Raw genomic sequence first — 14,009 nt, 5'->3', positions numbered from 1 at the left:
CTGGACCAATCTATAACCCCTCCCCACACACACACAACCCTCAACTGGACCAATCTATAACCCCTCCCCACACACACACACAACCCTCACCTGGACAAGTCTATAACCCCTCCCACACACACACACAACCCTCACCTGGACAAGTCTATAACCCCTCCCACACACACAACCCTCACCTGGACAAGTCTATAACCCCTCCCACATACACACAACCCTCACCTGGACAAGTCTATAACCTCTCCCACATACACACAACCCTCAACTGGACAAATATATAACCCCTCCCCACATACACACAACCCTCAACTGGACCATTCTATAACCCCTCCCACATACACACAACCCTCACCTGGACAAATCTATAACCCCTCCCACATACACACAACCCTCAACTGGACAAATCTATAACCCCTCCCCACATACACACAACCCTCAACCGGACTGGAACATTCTTGCACCTGTCACCTTATATATTTTTCTTTGTGTATTTTTACTAATTTATTAATGCTCAGTTTATTGTTTTATGCTCAGTCACCATTCTTTTTCTTATTTGTTTTTATTTCTCTGTACTTACATTGCTGTACTTACGGACCAGAATAAAATCCTAGTTCGTTGTGAAACTTAATTGGCAATAAAACTCTGGTTCTGTTTATTCCTGTTTTTTAATGTTCGGCTGAGGCACAGTTAAACAAACTCAAGGCACGGCTATGACTCTACTGTAACGACCACAAAGCCATAGCATCAGTTATTATAGAGATTTGAAACATGAAAGAGCCCGAGTCTGACCCTAAAACGAATGAGTAAGATGATCCGGTTGAAAGCCCAGGAGATATGCAAGATGTAAAACAGTGCTGGGTCTGCTTGGAGATTGTAAAACCTGTAGCTGAGTGTTTACATTCCGAGCTTAGTTCATGCCCCATTGCAGGTCACATAAGGCTGTCAGACAATGTCAATCAAGGTAGTTTGTGTAGTTTTATTTTGCATCCCGTACCCTCATACAACAATACAGAATTCACAACATTAAACACATAACTGCATCTGAGACGACGAAACATGTTGTATTGACATTTTAATTAAAAAAACATATTTTTTTCTGTTGCATATTTATTTAACGAAAGAGTAATAAACAGTTTCTTCACGTAACAGAATCTGAGATGGCTGAGCATTCAATGGATTTATTAAATGAAATAAAAGGCAAAATATGTGGAAAAGTAGAAAACAAGATGGGACTTGGGACAATTCATGCAGTGGGGCAAACAAGTATTTAGTCAGCCACCAATTGTGCAAGTTCTCCCACTTAAAAAGATGAGAGAGGCCTGTCATTTTTATCATAGGTACACTTCAACTATGAGAGACAAAATGAGAAAAATAAATCCAGAAAATCACATTGTAGGATTTCTAATGATATTATTGGTAAATTATGGTGGAAAATAAGTATTTGGTCAATAACAAAAGTTAATCTGAATACTTTGTTATATACCCTTTGTTGGCAATGACAGAGGTCAAACGTTTTCTGTCTGGTTTTCACACACTGTTGCTGGTATTTTGGCCCATTCCTCCATGCAGATCTCCTCTAGAGCAGTGACGTTTTGGGGCTGTCGCTGGGCAACACAGACTTTCAACTCCCTCCAAAGATCTTCTATGGGGTTGAGATCTGGTGACTGGCTAGGCCACTCTAGGACCTAGAAATGCTTCTTACGAAGCCACTCCTTCGTTGTCCGGGCAGTGTGTTTGGGATCATTGTCATGCTGAAAGACCCAGCCACGTCTCATCTTCAATGCCCTTGCTGATGGAAGGAGATTTTCACTCAAAATATCACGATACATGGCCCCATTCATTCTTTCCTTTACACAGATCAGTCGTCCTGGTCCCTTTGCAGAAAAACAGCCCCAAAGCATGATGTTTCCACCCCCATGCTTCACAGTAGGTATGGTATTCTTTGGATGCAACTCAGCATTCTTTCTCCTCCAAACACGACAAGTTGAGTTTTTAGCAAACATTTATATTTTGGTTTCATCTGACCATATGACATTCTCCCAATCCTCTACTGGATCATCCAAAAGCTCTCTAGCAAACCTCAGACGGGCCTGAACATGTCCTGGCTTAAGCAGGGGGACACGTCTGGCACTGCAGGATTTGAGTCCCTGGCGGTGTAGTGTGTTACTGATGGTAGCCTTTGTTACTTTGGTCCCAGCTCTCTGCAGGTCATTCACTAGGTCCCCCATGTGGTTCTGGGATTTTTGCTCACCGTTTTTGTGATCATTTTGACCCCACGGGGTGAGATCTTGCGTGGACCCCCAGAGATTATCAGTGGTCTTGTATGTCTTCCATTTTCTTATACTAATTGCTCCCACAGTTGATTTCTTCACACCAAGCTGCTTACCTATTGCAGATTCAGTCATCCCAGCCTGGTGCAGGTCTACAATTTTGTTTCTGGTGTCCTTTGACAGCTCTTTGGTCTTGGCCATAGTGGAGTTTGGAGTGTGACTGTTCGAGGTTGTGGGCAGTTGTCTTTTATACTGATAACAAGTTCAAACAGGTGCCATTAATACAGGTAACGGGTGGAGGACAGAGGAGCCTCTTAAAGAAGTTACAGGTCTGTGAGAGCCAGAAATCTTGCTTGTTTGTAGGTGACCAAATACTTATTTTACAGAGGAATTTACCAATAAATTCATGGAAAATCCTACAATGTGATATTCTGGAAAATAAATTCTCATTTTGTCTCTCATAGTTGAAGTGTACCTATGATGAAAATTACAGGCCTCTCTCATCTTTTTAAGTGTGAGAACATGCATAATTGGTGGCTGACTAAATACTTTTTTTGCCCCACTGTATGGATTGTCCCAAGTCCCATCTTGATTTCTACTTTTCCACATATTTTGCCTTTTATTTCATTTAATTCATCCATTGAATGCTCAGCCATCTCAGATTCTGTTACGTGAAGAAACTGTTTATTACTCTTTCGTTAAATTAATATGCAACAGAAAAAAATGTTTTTTTAATTAAAATGTCAATACAACATGTTCCGTCGTCTCAGATGCAGTTATGTGTTTAATATTGTGAATTCTGTATTGTTATATGAGGGTACGGGATGCAAAATAAAACTACACAAACTACCTTGATTGACATTGTCTGACAGCCTTATGTGACCTGCAATGTGGCTTTTTTGCCCCACTGTATATTTAAATAAGTAATGATATAATCCACACACAGAAATGTTTAACACTGCCCAATAGAATATATATAAATATCTGAGATTATGGTCATGAAAATAAATGATATTTATATATATTTGACACATCGCATGAGAGTACTGACTGAATCTCCACAAAGGAAAGGAGAGAGGTGACATATCAGTCCCATTATTGGCCCCATGCATCCTGTCTAGATTTCATATGTCTGTGTCATAAGACTCATGGATAAACCCATGGACACTACAAGACCATACAAGGGTAGCATATAGGATAAACATTTCTGTTTTTGGAGGATGTATAGATTGTGTAGGGGGTCTGGTGACCACTGGTTGGCTAATAACCATTGTCTAAACTGCCTTCTCTGTATTCTGGCATAAAAGACTGTGTTCTCCTTTTCCATTCAGGGAACTACATAATATCTACAGAAGATAACATATTGAATACTCGTGCCAGTATAGGCGTGCAACCCTGACTTTACAGGTTCGTAATTTTGTTCACAGATCTAATGTGGGTTGATTTCTAACAAATAATAAAAAGGAGCAGAAAATGTAACTTTTCCTTAAAAGCCATGCAGGAAATAGTTACTGTTGTCAACATGTACGTTTTAGGATCATTCATGGATGTGGTTGACTGCTTGCTATGTTGCCAAACTGGCAACAACAATCTGTCAAATGGTTCAACAACAATCTGTCAAATGGTTCAACAACAATCTGTCAAATGGTTCAACAACAATCTGTCAAATGGTTCAACAACAATCTGTCAAATGGTTCAACAACAATCTGTCAAATGGTTCAACAACAATCTGTCAAATGGTTCAACAACAATCTGTCAAATGGTTCAACAACAATCTGTCAAATGGTTCAACAACAATCTGTCAAATGGTTAAGCCTCTATCTCTCTCTCTATCTGATAACGCTTTGAAAAATGTTTAGTTAACTTTGGTTCTGTCATGCAATTCAGTGGCTTGTTAAATGTTATCATTGCCAATATGTGAATTAATTTGGTTCATTATTTCATTCTAAAGGTCTTTATTAACATATTTGTGGAGAGACAGAGACATGGGGACTGGGGAGAGACAGAGATGTGGACTGGGGAGAGACAGAGACATGGGGACTAGGGAGAGACAGAGACATGGGGACTGGGGAGAGACAAAAACGTGGACTGGGGAGAGACAGAGACATGTGGACTGGGAAGAGACAGAGACATGGGGACTGGGGAGAGACAGAGACATGTGAACTAGGGAGAGACAGAGACATGGGGACTGGGGAGAGACAAAAACGTGGACTGGGGAGAGACAGAGACATGGGGACTGGAGAGAGACAAAAACATGGACTGGGGAGAGACAGAGACATGAGGACTGGGGAGAGACAGAGACATGGGGACTGGGGAGAGACAGAGACATGTAGACTGGGGAGAGACAGAGACATGGGGACTGGGGAGAGACAGAGACATGTAGACTGGGGAGAGACAGAGACATGGGGACTGGGGAGAGACAGAGACATGTGGACTGGGGAAGCTCTAAGAAGTAGCTCATAGCTGTTGGAGTGATAATGTAGGATGGCCAAAACAAGACATTTGTTTGGATTCTGACAGTTTTGTATAGTGGTATATTAATAGAGAAACTGTTCGAGTCAAGGGAGAGATTTGTTTATTCATTGGGACGTTGCAGCAGTGTTGTCTCATGAAAGTTCATACATCTCTCGTCATTGAATGGTTTAATCCATACCATGCATCCCCCTGGTTCTTCTCTGTTAGTCAATGGAAAATAATCAGAATGACACACACACACAGTAACTAATATATGATACAACAGAAGAGAGACCTCAGATGACTGTTGAGTTAGATACAGTAACTTATATATGATACAACAGAAGAGAGACCTCAGACGGCTGGTAAGTTAGATACAGTAACTTATATATGATACAACAGAAGAGAGACCTCAGATGACTGGTGAGTTAGATACAGTAACTTATATATGATACAACAGAAGAGAGACCTCAGATGGCTGGTAAGTTAGATACAGTAACTTATATATGATACAACAGTAGAGAGACCTCAGATGAGGTCACACTGTGATTCTCTTCACCCATTATGAAAGAGCAGAGCATTTAGGAGTTTCTCCAAGCAGGGAGTCAGGACCTCCAGCAGATTGTAGAGAAGTGTGGGAGCAGATACCACGTCCTCAACATTAAGGACAGGACCCATGACACTCAGGTCCCAGAGCTACTGGAGAAGGTAGAGGAGATGGTGTCAGAAAACAGAGAGAGCTTCTACTGCAGTCAGATCTACCAGGAGGCAGAGGCCCTGGTCAGAGAGATGGAGAGAAAGATCCAGAAAGTGAGAGAGGAAAGGAAACAGAGGAAGGAGAATGAGGGAAGAGAAAGGTTTGAGAAGGAGATACAGGAAAGTCTGGAGGTGAAAGATGTAGTAATACAGAACTTCAATGGAGAAATCACAATGCTGAAGGAAGACATTTCTGATTTGGAAAGACAGTTGGAAGAAGAGAGAGATGAGGAGAAGAAGAGAGAGCTGGAGAGGAGGTTGAAGAGAGAGTTTGATAGAGGGATGGAGATGGAGAGAAAGTTAAAGAAATGTATAGAAAGAGAATGAGAGGAAGGAGATGGAGGAGAGACACAGGGAGGAGATTGAGGAGATCATGGAGAAATATGAAAAAGAGGCCAGAGTTGAAGCAGAGAGAAACCTGATGAAGATATTCCTGCCTGAGTTATAGTTTAGGTTAAAGGAGGTCATCATGGTCTCACAGACAAAGATGACAGAGTTAAGCAGACAGTTGGAGGAGAAGAATAAACAGATGATGGAAATGGACAGGCAGATGAAGGAACACGATAAAGTGAGAAACGAGAAGATGTATAGACTGATAGAAAGATTGAATGCTTTCACATAGAATTGTTTAGAGGAGTTGTCTGTAACTTTTCTAAAGATCATCTCGAAGACAGTGGTGGGAGCCGAAAGAGATACAGGCAGTGTCAAGCAAAATATGGGGATGGGGAGGGAGAGTGATGGCGGAGTGAAGCAGGAGAGGAGGAGTAATGAAGGAGAGGAGGACTGATGAAGGAGAGGAGGAGTGATGAAGGAAAGGAGGAGTGATGGAGAGGGGGCGTGATGAAGGAGAATAACGATGGAATGGGAGAAGGAGGAACACTTGAAAAATAGTTTGGTTCTAGAATGTGATTTACCAATGATTGACAATTGCTTATGCTTCCTAACTGGATAGATTTCTATCCCTGAAATGTAGTTACCTTGGTGTAATACTGTGATGTAATACTGTGATGTAATACTGTGATGTAATACTGCGATGTAATACTGTGATGTAATACTGCGATGTAATACTGTGATGTAATACTGCGATGTAATACTGTGATGTAATACTGTGATGTAATACTGTGATGTAATACTGTGATGTAATACTGCGATGTAATACTGTGATGTAATACTGTGATGTAATACTGCGATGTAATACTGTGATGTAATACTGCGATGATTGTGTTCCCTTATTTTTGTACTTTGACCAAAGTCAAAATCTCTGCTCAAAACAGACTAGACCAAGGGTATGTTCATAGGGACAATGATATGTATATTCCTGTTTGTTTGAACTTAATTGGCTGAGGTATAGTTAAACAAACTCAAGACACAGCTATGATCAAATACTCCACTGTAATGACCACAAAGCCGTAGCGTCAGCTATGTTGAAAACCTAGGAGGTATGTAGAACATAATACAGTGGTAGGTCTACTTTGAGATTGTAAACCCAGGAGGTATGCAGGACATAATACAGTGGTATGTCTACTTGGAGATTGTAAACCCAGGAGGTATGCAGGACATAATACAGTTATGAGTCTACTTGGAGATTGTAAACCCAGGAGGTATGCAGGACATAATACAGTGATGGGTCTACTTGGAGATTGTAAAACCAGGAGGTATGCAGGACATAATACAGTGATGAGTCTACTTGGAGATTGTAAACCCAGGAGGTATGCAGAACATAATACAGTGATGGGTCTACTTGGAGATTGTAAACCCAGGAGGTATGAAGACATAATACAGTGATGAGTCTACTTGGAGATTGTAAACCCAGGAGGTATGCAGAACGTAATACAGTGATGGGTCTACTTGGAGATTGTAAACCCATGAGGTATGAAGACATAATACAGTGATGGGTCTACTTGGAGACTGTAAACCCAGTAGGTATGCAAGACATAATACAGTGATGGGTCTACTTGGAGACTGTAAACCCAGGAAGTATGCAGGACATAATACATTGATGGGTCTACTTGGAGAAAATACAGAAAGTATCGTATTAAACACAACTGCATCTGAGAGGATTGAACATGTCATATTGATATTTTAATAAAACATAAGTCATATGTCCGTTTCATATTAATTTAACGAAAGAGTCATAAACAGTCTCTTGGCGTAACAGCATCTGGGATGGCTGAGCATTCAATGGATGACTTAAATGGAATAAAAGCTAAAGTATTTGGTTTGTCGTTGTATCCTTGTGTATCCGAACCAAACCACAGGGAACACGTTTTCCATTTAATGAGCGAATCAAGGTTATAGAAACATAGAAAACAAGGTGCAGTTACAAGGAAGCATTTGGGACTGTTGCAAAACAGGATATCCATGTTGACTGTAGATATCCTCTGGTGTCTGACCGGTATGTGACTTGATGAAGTCATTTCATCAAGATGTAGCAATAAAGGACAGGACATGCTATTGATGGATGGAAGGTGTTGGAACAGAGTTGAATAATAACATTTGAACAGGACAGAGACATGCACAACACAACTTTGACAAGAGACACACACAATGCAGCTTTGACTAGAGACACACAACACAGCTTTGACAAGAGACACACACAACACAGCTTTGACAAGAGGCACACGCAATGCAGCTTTGACTAGAGACACACAACACAGCTTTGACAAGAGACACACACAATGCAGCTTTGACTAGAGACACACAACACAGCTTTGACAAGAGACACACGCAATGCAGCTTTGACTAGAGACACACAACACAGCTTTGACAAGAGACACACACAATGCAGCTTTGACTAGAGACACACAACACAGCTTTGACAAGAGACACACACAATGCAGCTTTGACTAGAGACACACAACACAGCTTTGACTAGAGACACACAACACAGCTTTGACAAGAGACACACAACACAGCTTTGACAAGAGACACACACAATGCAGCTTTGACTAGAGACACACAACACAGCTTTGACAAGAGACACACACAATGCAGCTTTGACTAGAGACACACAACACAGCTTTGACAAGAGACACACACAATGCAGCTTTGACTAGAGACACACAACACAGCTTTGACAAGAAACACACACAATGCAGCTTTGACTAGAGACACACAACACAGCTTTGACAAGAGACACACACAATGCAGCTTTGACTAGAGACACACAACACAGCTTTGACTAGAGACACACAACACAGCTTTGACAAGAGACACACAACACAGCTTTGACTAGAGACACACAACACAGCTTTGACAAGAGACACACACAATGCAGCTTTGACTAGAGACACACAACACAGCTTTGACAAGAGACACACACAATGCAGCTTTGACTAGAGACACACAACACAGCTTTGACAAGAGACACACACAACACAGCTTTGACAAGAGACACACAACACAGCTTTGACAAGAGAGACACACAATGCAGCTTTGACTAGAGACACACAACACAGCTTTGACAAGAGACACACACAATGCAGCTTTGACTAGAGACACACAACACAGCTTTGACAAGAGACACACACAATGCAGCTTTGACTAGAGACACACAACACAGCTTTGACAAGAGACACACACAACACAGCTTTGACAAGAGACACACATAATGCAGCTTTGACTAGAGACACACAACACAGCTTTGACAAGAGACACACACAATGCAGCTTTGACAAGAGATACACAACACAGCTTTGACAAGAGACACACACAATGCAGCTTTGACCAGAGACACACAACACAGCTTTGACAAGAGACACACACAATGCAGCTTTGACTAGAGACACACAACACAGCTTTGACAAGAGACACACAACACAGCTTTGACTAGAGACACACAACACAGCTTTGACAAGAGACACACACAACACAGCTTTGACTAGAGACACACAACACAGCTTTGACAAGAGACACACACAATGCAGCTTTGACTAGAGACACACAACACAGCTTTGACTAGAGACACACACAATGCAGCTTTGACTAGAGACACACAACACAGCTTTGACAAGAGACACACAACACAGCTTTGACAAGAGACACACACAATGCAGCTTTGACTAGAGACACACAACACAGCTTTGACAAGAGACACACACAATGCAGCTTTGACTAGAGACACACAACACAGCTTTGACAAGAGACACACACAATGCAGCTTTGACTAGAGACACACAACACAGCTTTGACAAGAAACACACACAATGCAGCTTTGACTAGAGACACACAACACAGCTTTGACAAGAGACACACACAATGCAGCTTTGACTAGAGACACACAACACAGCTTTGACTAGAGACACACAACACAGCTTTGACAAGAGACACACAACACAGCTTTGACTAGAGACACACAACACAGCTTTGACAAGAGACACACACAATGCAGCTTTGACTAGAGACACACAACACAGCTTTGACAAGAGACACACACAATGCAGCTTTGACTAGAGACACACAACACAGCTTTGACAAGAGACACACACAATGCAGCTTTGACTAGAGACACACAACACAGCTTTGACAAGAGACACACACAACACAGCTTTGACAAGAGACACACATAATGCAGCTTTGACTAGAGACACACAACACAGCTTTGACAAGAGACACACACAATGCAGCTTTGACAAGAGATACACAACACAGCTTTGACAAGAGACACACACAATGCAGCTTTGACCAGAGACACACAACACAGCTTTGACAAGAGACACACACAATGCAGCTTTGACTAGAGACACACAACACAGCTTTGACAAGAGACACACAACACAGCTTTGACTAGAGACACACAACACAGCTTTGACAAGAGACACACACAACACAGCTTTGACTAGAGACACACAACACAGCTTTGACAAGAGACACACACAATGCAGCTTTGACTAGAGACACACAACACAGCTTTGACTAGAGACACACACAATGCAGCTTTGACTAGAGACACACAACACAGCTTTGACAAGAAACACACAACACAGCTTTGACAAGAGACACACACAACACAGCTTTGACTAGAGACACACAACACAGCTTTGACAAGAGACACACACAACACAGCTTTGACTAGAGACACATACAATGCAGCTTTGACTAGAGACACACAACACAGCTTTGACTAGAGACACACAACACAGCTTTGACAAGAGACACACACAACACAGCTTTGACTAGAGACACACAACAGTTCAACAAGAGCAATTAACGAATGATTAGGACCATGCAAGGACTGAGACAGATGTTGAATGGTGATTGTGTGTTGATTCATTTCTACTGGTTTCTCTGTGCATTGGATGTTGCAGTGGATAAGAGCACATAGGACATGGCTTTAGTTCATGTCAGGTGAGAGTTGAAACTGCGGTGGAAAGGTCCTCATCTGTATTCAAGAAACACAAATAGCATATAGATGGAGTTCATCGCTGAACTGAGAACATAATCTGGACTGCGTACAGTGAGATAGAGGGGTTCATTTCATACAGAGAGAAAGAGGGGTTCATTTCATACAGTGAGAAAGAGGAGTTCAAGGATTTCAAGTTCAAGGAGTCTTTATTATCCCCGAGGGGCAATTCGTTTTGCAGCAAAATAAAGTGCAACATAAACGACACATAAGCCATACATACAACAGACACTATCGAAGGAGAACACAAGTAAATACATACTACACAAAGGTCCACATCTCACATTGAATTATTAACAAAACCTATAGCAGCAGGAACAAAATAGTTTTTGTGTCTGTTTGTCCTGCATTTAGGCAGACAGAATCTGCGGCCAGACGGCAACAACATGAAGCAGCTGTTCAGAGGGTGGCTTATATCAGCCAGGACTGACTGGGCCTTCTTCAGGGTCCTTGTCTCGTATAGAGATTTTAAGTCAGTCAGAGAGTTCAGGGAAATTTTTCCACACACTTTAGTAATGTATTGCAGCCTGTTTTTGTTTTTAAGAGTGAGGGACCCAAACCAGCTCACAAAGGCAAAGGAAAGAATAGTTTCAATAAAACAACAATAAAACATCCTCATAAAAGTCTTATCGACATTATAATTGTGAAGTTTACGATAAAAAAACATACGCTGGTGTGCTTTTTTACAGACAGCGACAACCTGAGGCTCGAAGGTGAGTTTGTCGTCTATTATAATACCGAGGTATTTGTATTGCTTCACCACTTCGATAGCTTGATCATTATGTATCATGTATTAAGCCCTATGAGTTGTGGTGGAAGTCCATTAGTTTCAGTGGAGTGCAATCCGTGCCCCCTGCGACTGCTTTGAAGGACTAGGTTGCAGAGATTGTGGGGGTGTTGGACCCACTGGGTTTTGTTCGTTGCCGTTCTGTGCGGAATCAGAAATGGATGTAACTACAGAAGATCCTGATGTGTGGCGTTCAACTAAGTATTTATGGGAGAGCAACAAGCACACTTTGACAGAACAATACATTTCATCAAAAGTACAAAATAAAGGTTCATCGCCGATTGTATACATAGTAAACATCTAACCAATTATGAAAAGGAGTGTTTCCATATTTTAGAAGGAAATGTTTGCTTTATTAAGGGAATCTTTTGGAAGGAACATGTTCACGTTATAAATGGTATGCTGATTAGCACACTGAACAAAACACAGCTAGGAAGTAAAAAATCCTGTCATCTGATAACCTTCAAAATTTATGAAGCATGTCAGGCACTATAATCACGTTGAACATCTGCACTTGTTTCGTCATAGATGGAACCAAACTTTCCAAGCTGTGTGATTATTTCGGACATAATGTGACTTGTGGAGTGGGTTTATTGTATAACGTTAGCCGTGATGCAATGTAATGATGTAATGTGTTTGTGAACACGGCCCGAGGGATGAGGAAGTCAGAACAGACATGAGTGGCTGGGTGGCAGTGGGTTGTATTTGCCCGCTCATTCACACAGAATGGTAAACACAGTTTAACTGCAATGATTAACTGACATAATAAGTAAAGGAGTTAATTTGATCACACACACGTCATGTTATCCACCGTTCTCTTTAATCTAGGGGACTAAACCTGTTCAGCTGGTTTTTGAGTTAAAATGAAAGTATGCAGATTAACTACCAAGGTCTAAGCTTCATCGTGTCCAATAAACTATGCCTGCACTTCAGTGGCACGCAACAACATTTTTTATAAGGGTGGCAAGATGGGGCCACTGGAAATCTTGGGTTGGCACCAGGAGTGTAGATTTTGGGGGGATATTACAGACAGGTCAATGTTACTCCCCTGGAAAAGAGTGAAAATCCTGGGATCAGTTGATCTTGATCCCTCAATATACAAACCCGTTTCCAAAAATGTTGGGACACTGTACAAATTGTGAGTTAAAAAGGAATGGAATAATTTACAAATCTCATAAAATATTTAATTCACAATAGAATATAGATAACATATCGAATGTTGAAAGTGAGACATTTTGTAATGTCATGCCAAATATTGACTCATTTTGGATTTCATGAGAGCTACAAATTCCAAAAAAGTTGGGACAGGTAGCAATAAGAGGCCGGAAAAGTTAAATGTACAGAGAAGGAACAGTTGGAGGACCAATTTGCAACTTATTATGTCAATTGGCAACATGATTGGGTATAAAAAGAGCCTCTCAGAGTGGTAGTGTCTCTCAGAAGTCAAGATGGGCAGAGGATCATCAATTCCCCCAATGCTGCGGGGAAAGATTGTGGAGCAATATCAGAAAGGAGTTTCTCAGAGAAAAATTGCAAAGAGTTTGAAGTTATCATCTACAGTGCATAACATCATCCAAAGATTCAGAGAATCTGGAACAATCTCTGTGCGTAAGGGTCAAGGCTGGAAAACCATACTGGATGCCCGTGATCTTCGGGCCCTCAGACGGCACTGCATCACATACAGGAATGATACTGTAATGGAAATCACAACATGGGCTCAGGAATACTTCCAGAAAACATTGTCGGTGAACACAATCCACTGTGCCATTCACCATTGCCGGCTAAAACTCTGTAGGTCAAAAAAGAAGCCGTATCTAAACAGGATCCAGAAGCGCAGGCGTTTCCTCTGGGCCAAGGATCATTTAAAATGGACTGTGGCAAAGTGGAAAAGTGTTCTGTGGTCAGACGAATCAAAATTTGAAGTTCATTTTGAAAAACTGGGACGCCATGTCATCCGGACTAAAGAGGACAAGAACAACCCAAGTTGTTATCAGCGCTCAGTTCAGAAGCCTGCATCTCTGATGGTATGGGGTTGCATGAGTGCGTGTGGCATGGGCAGCCTACACATCTGGAAAGGCACTATCAATGCTGACAGTTATATCCAAGTTCTAGAACAACATTTCTTCCCATCCAGACGTTGTCTCTTTCAGGGAAGACCTTGCATTTTCCAACATGACAATGCCAGACCACATACTGCATCAATTACAATGTCATGGCTGCATAGAAGAAGGATCCGGGTACTGAAATGGCCAGCCTGCAGTCCAGATCTTTCACCCATAGAAAACATTTGGCGCATCATAAAGAGGAACGTGCAAAAAGAAGACCTGACTTGTCTCAAGTTTAT

This window comes from Esox lucius, chromosome 3, assembly GCF_011004845.1.
Source record: "Esox lucius isolate fEsoLuc1 chromosome 3, fEsoLuc1.pri, whole genome shotgun sequence".
NCBI lineage: Eukaryota > Metazoa > Chordata > Actinopteri > Esociformes > Esocidae > Esox > Esox lucius.
The sequence above is the reverse complement of the archived record's forward strand: the minus strand, read 5'-3'. Positions refer to the sequence as shown.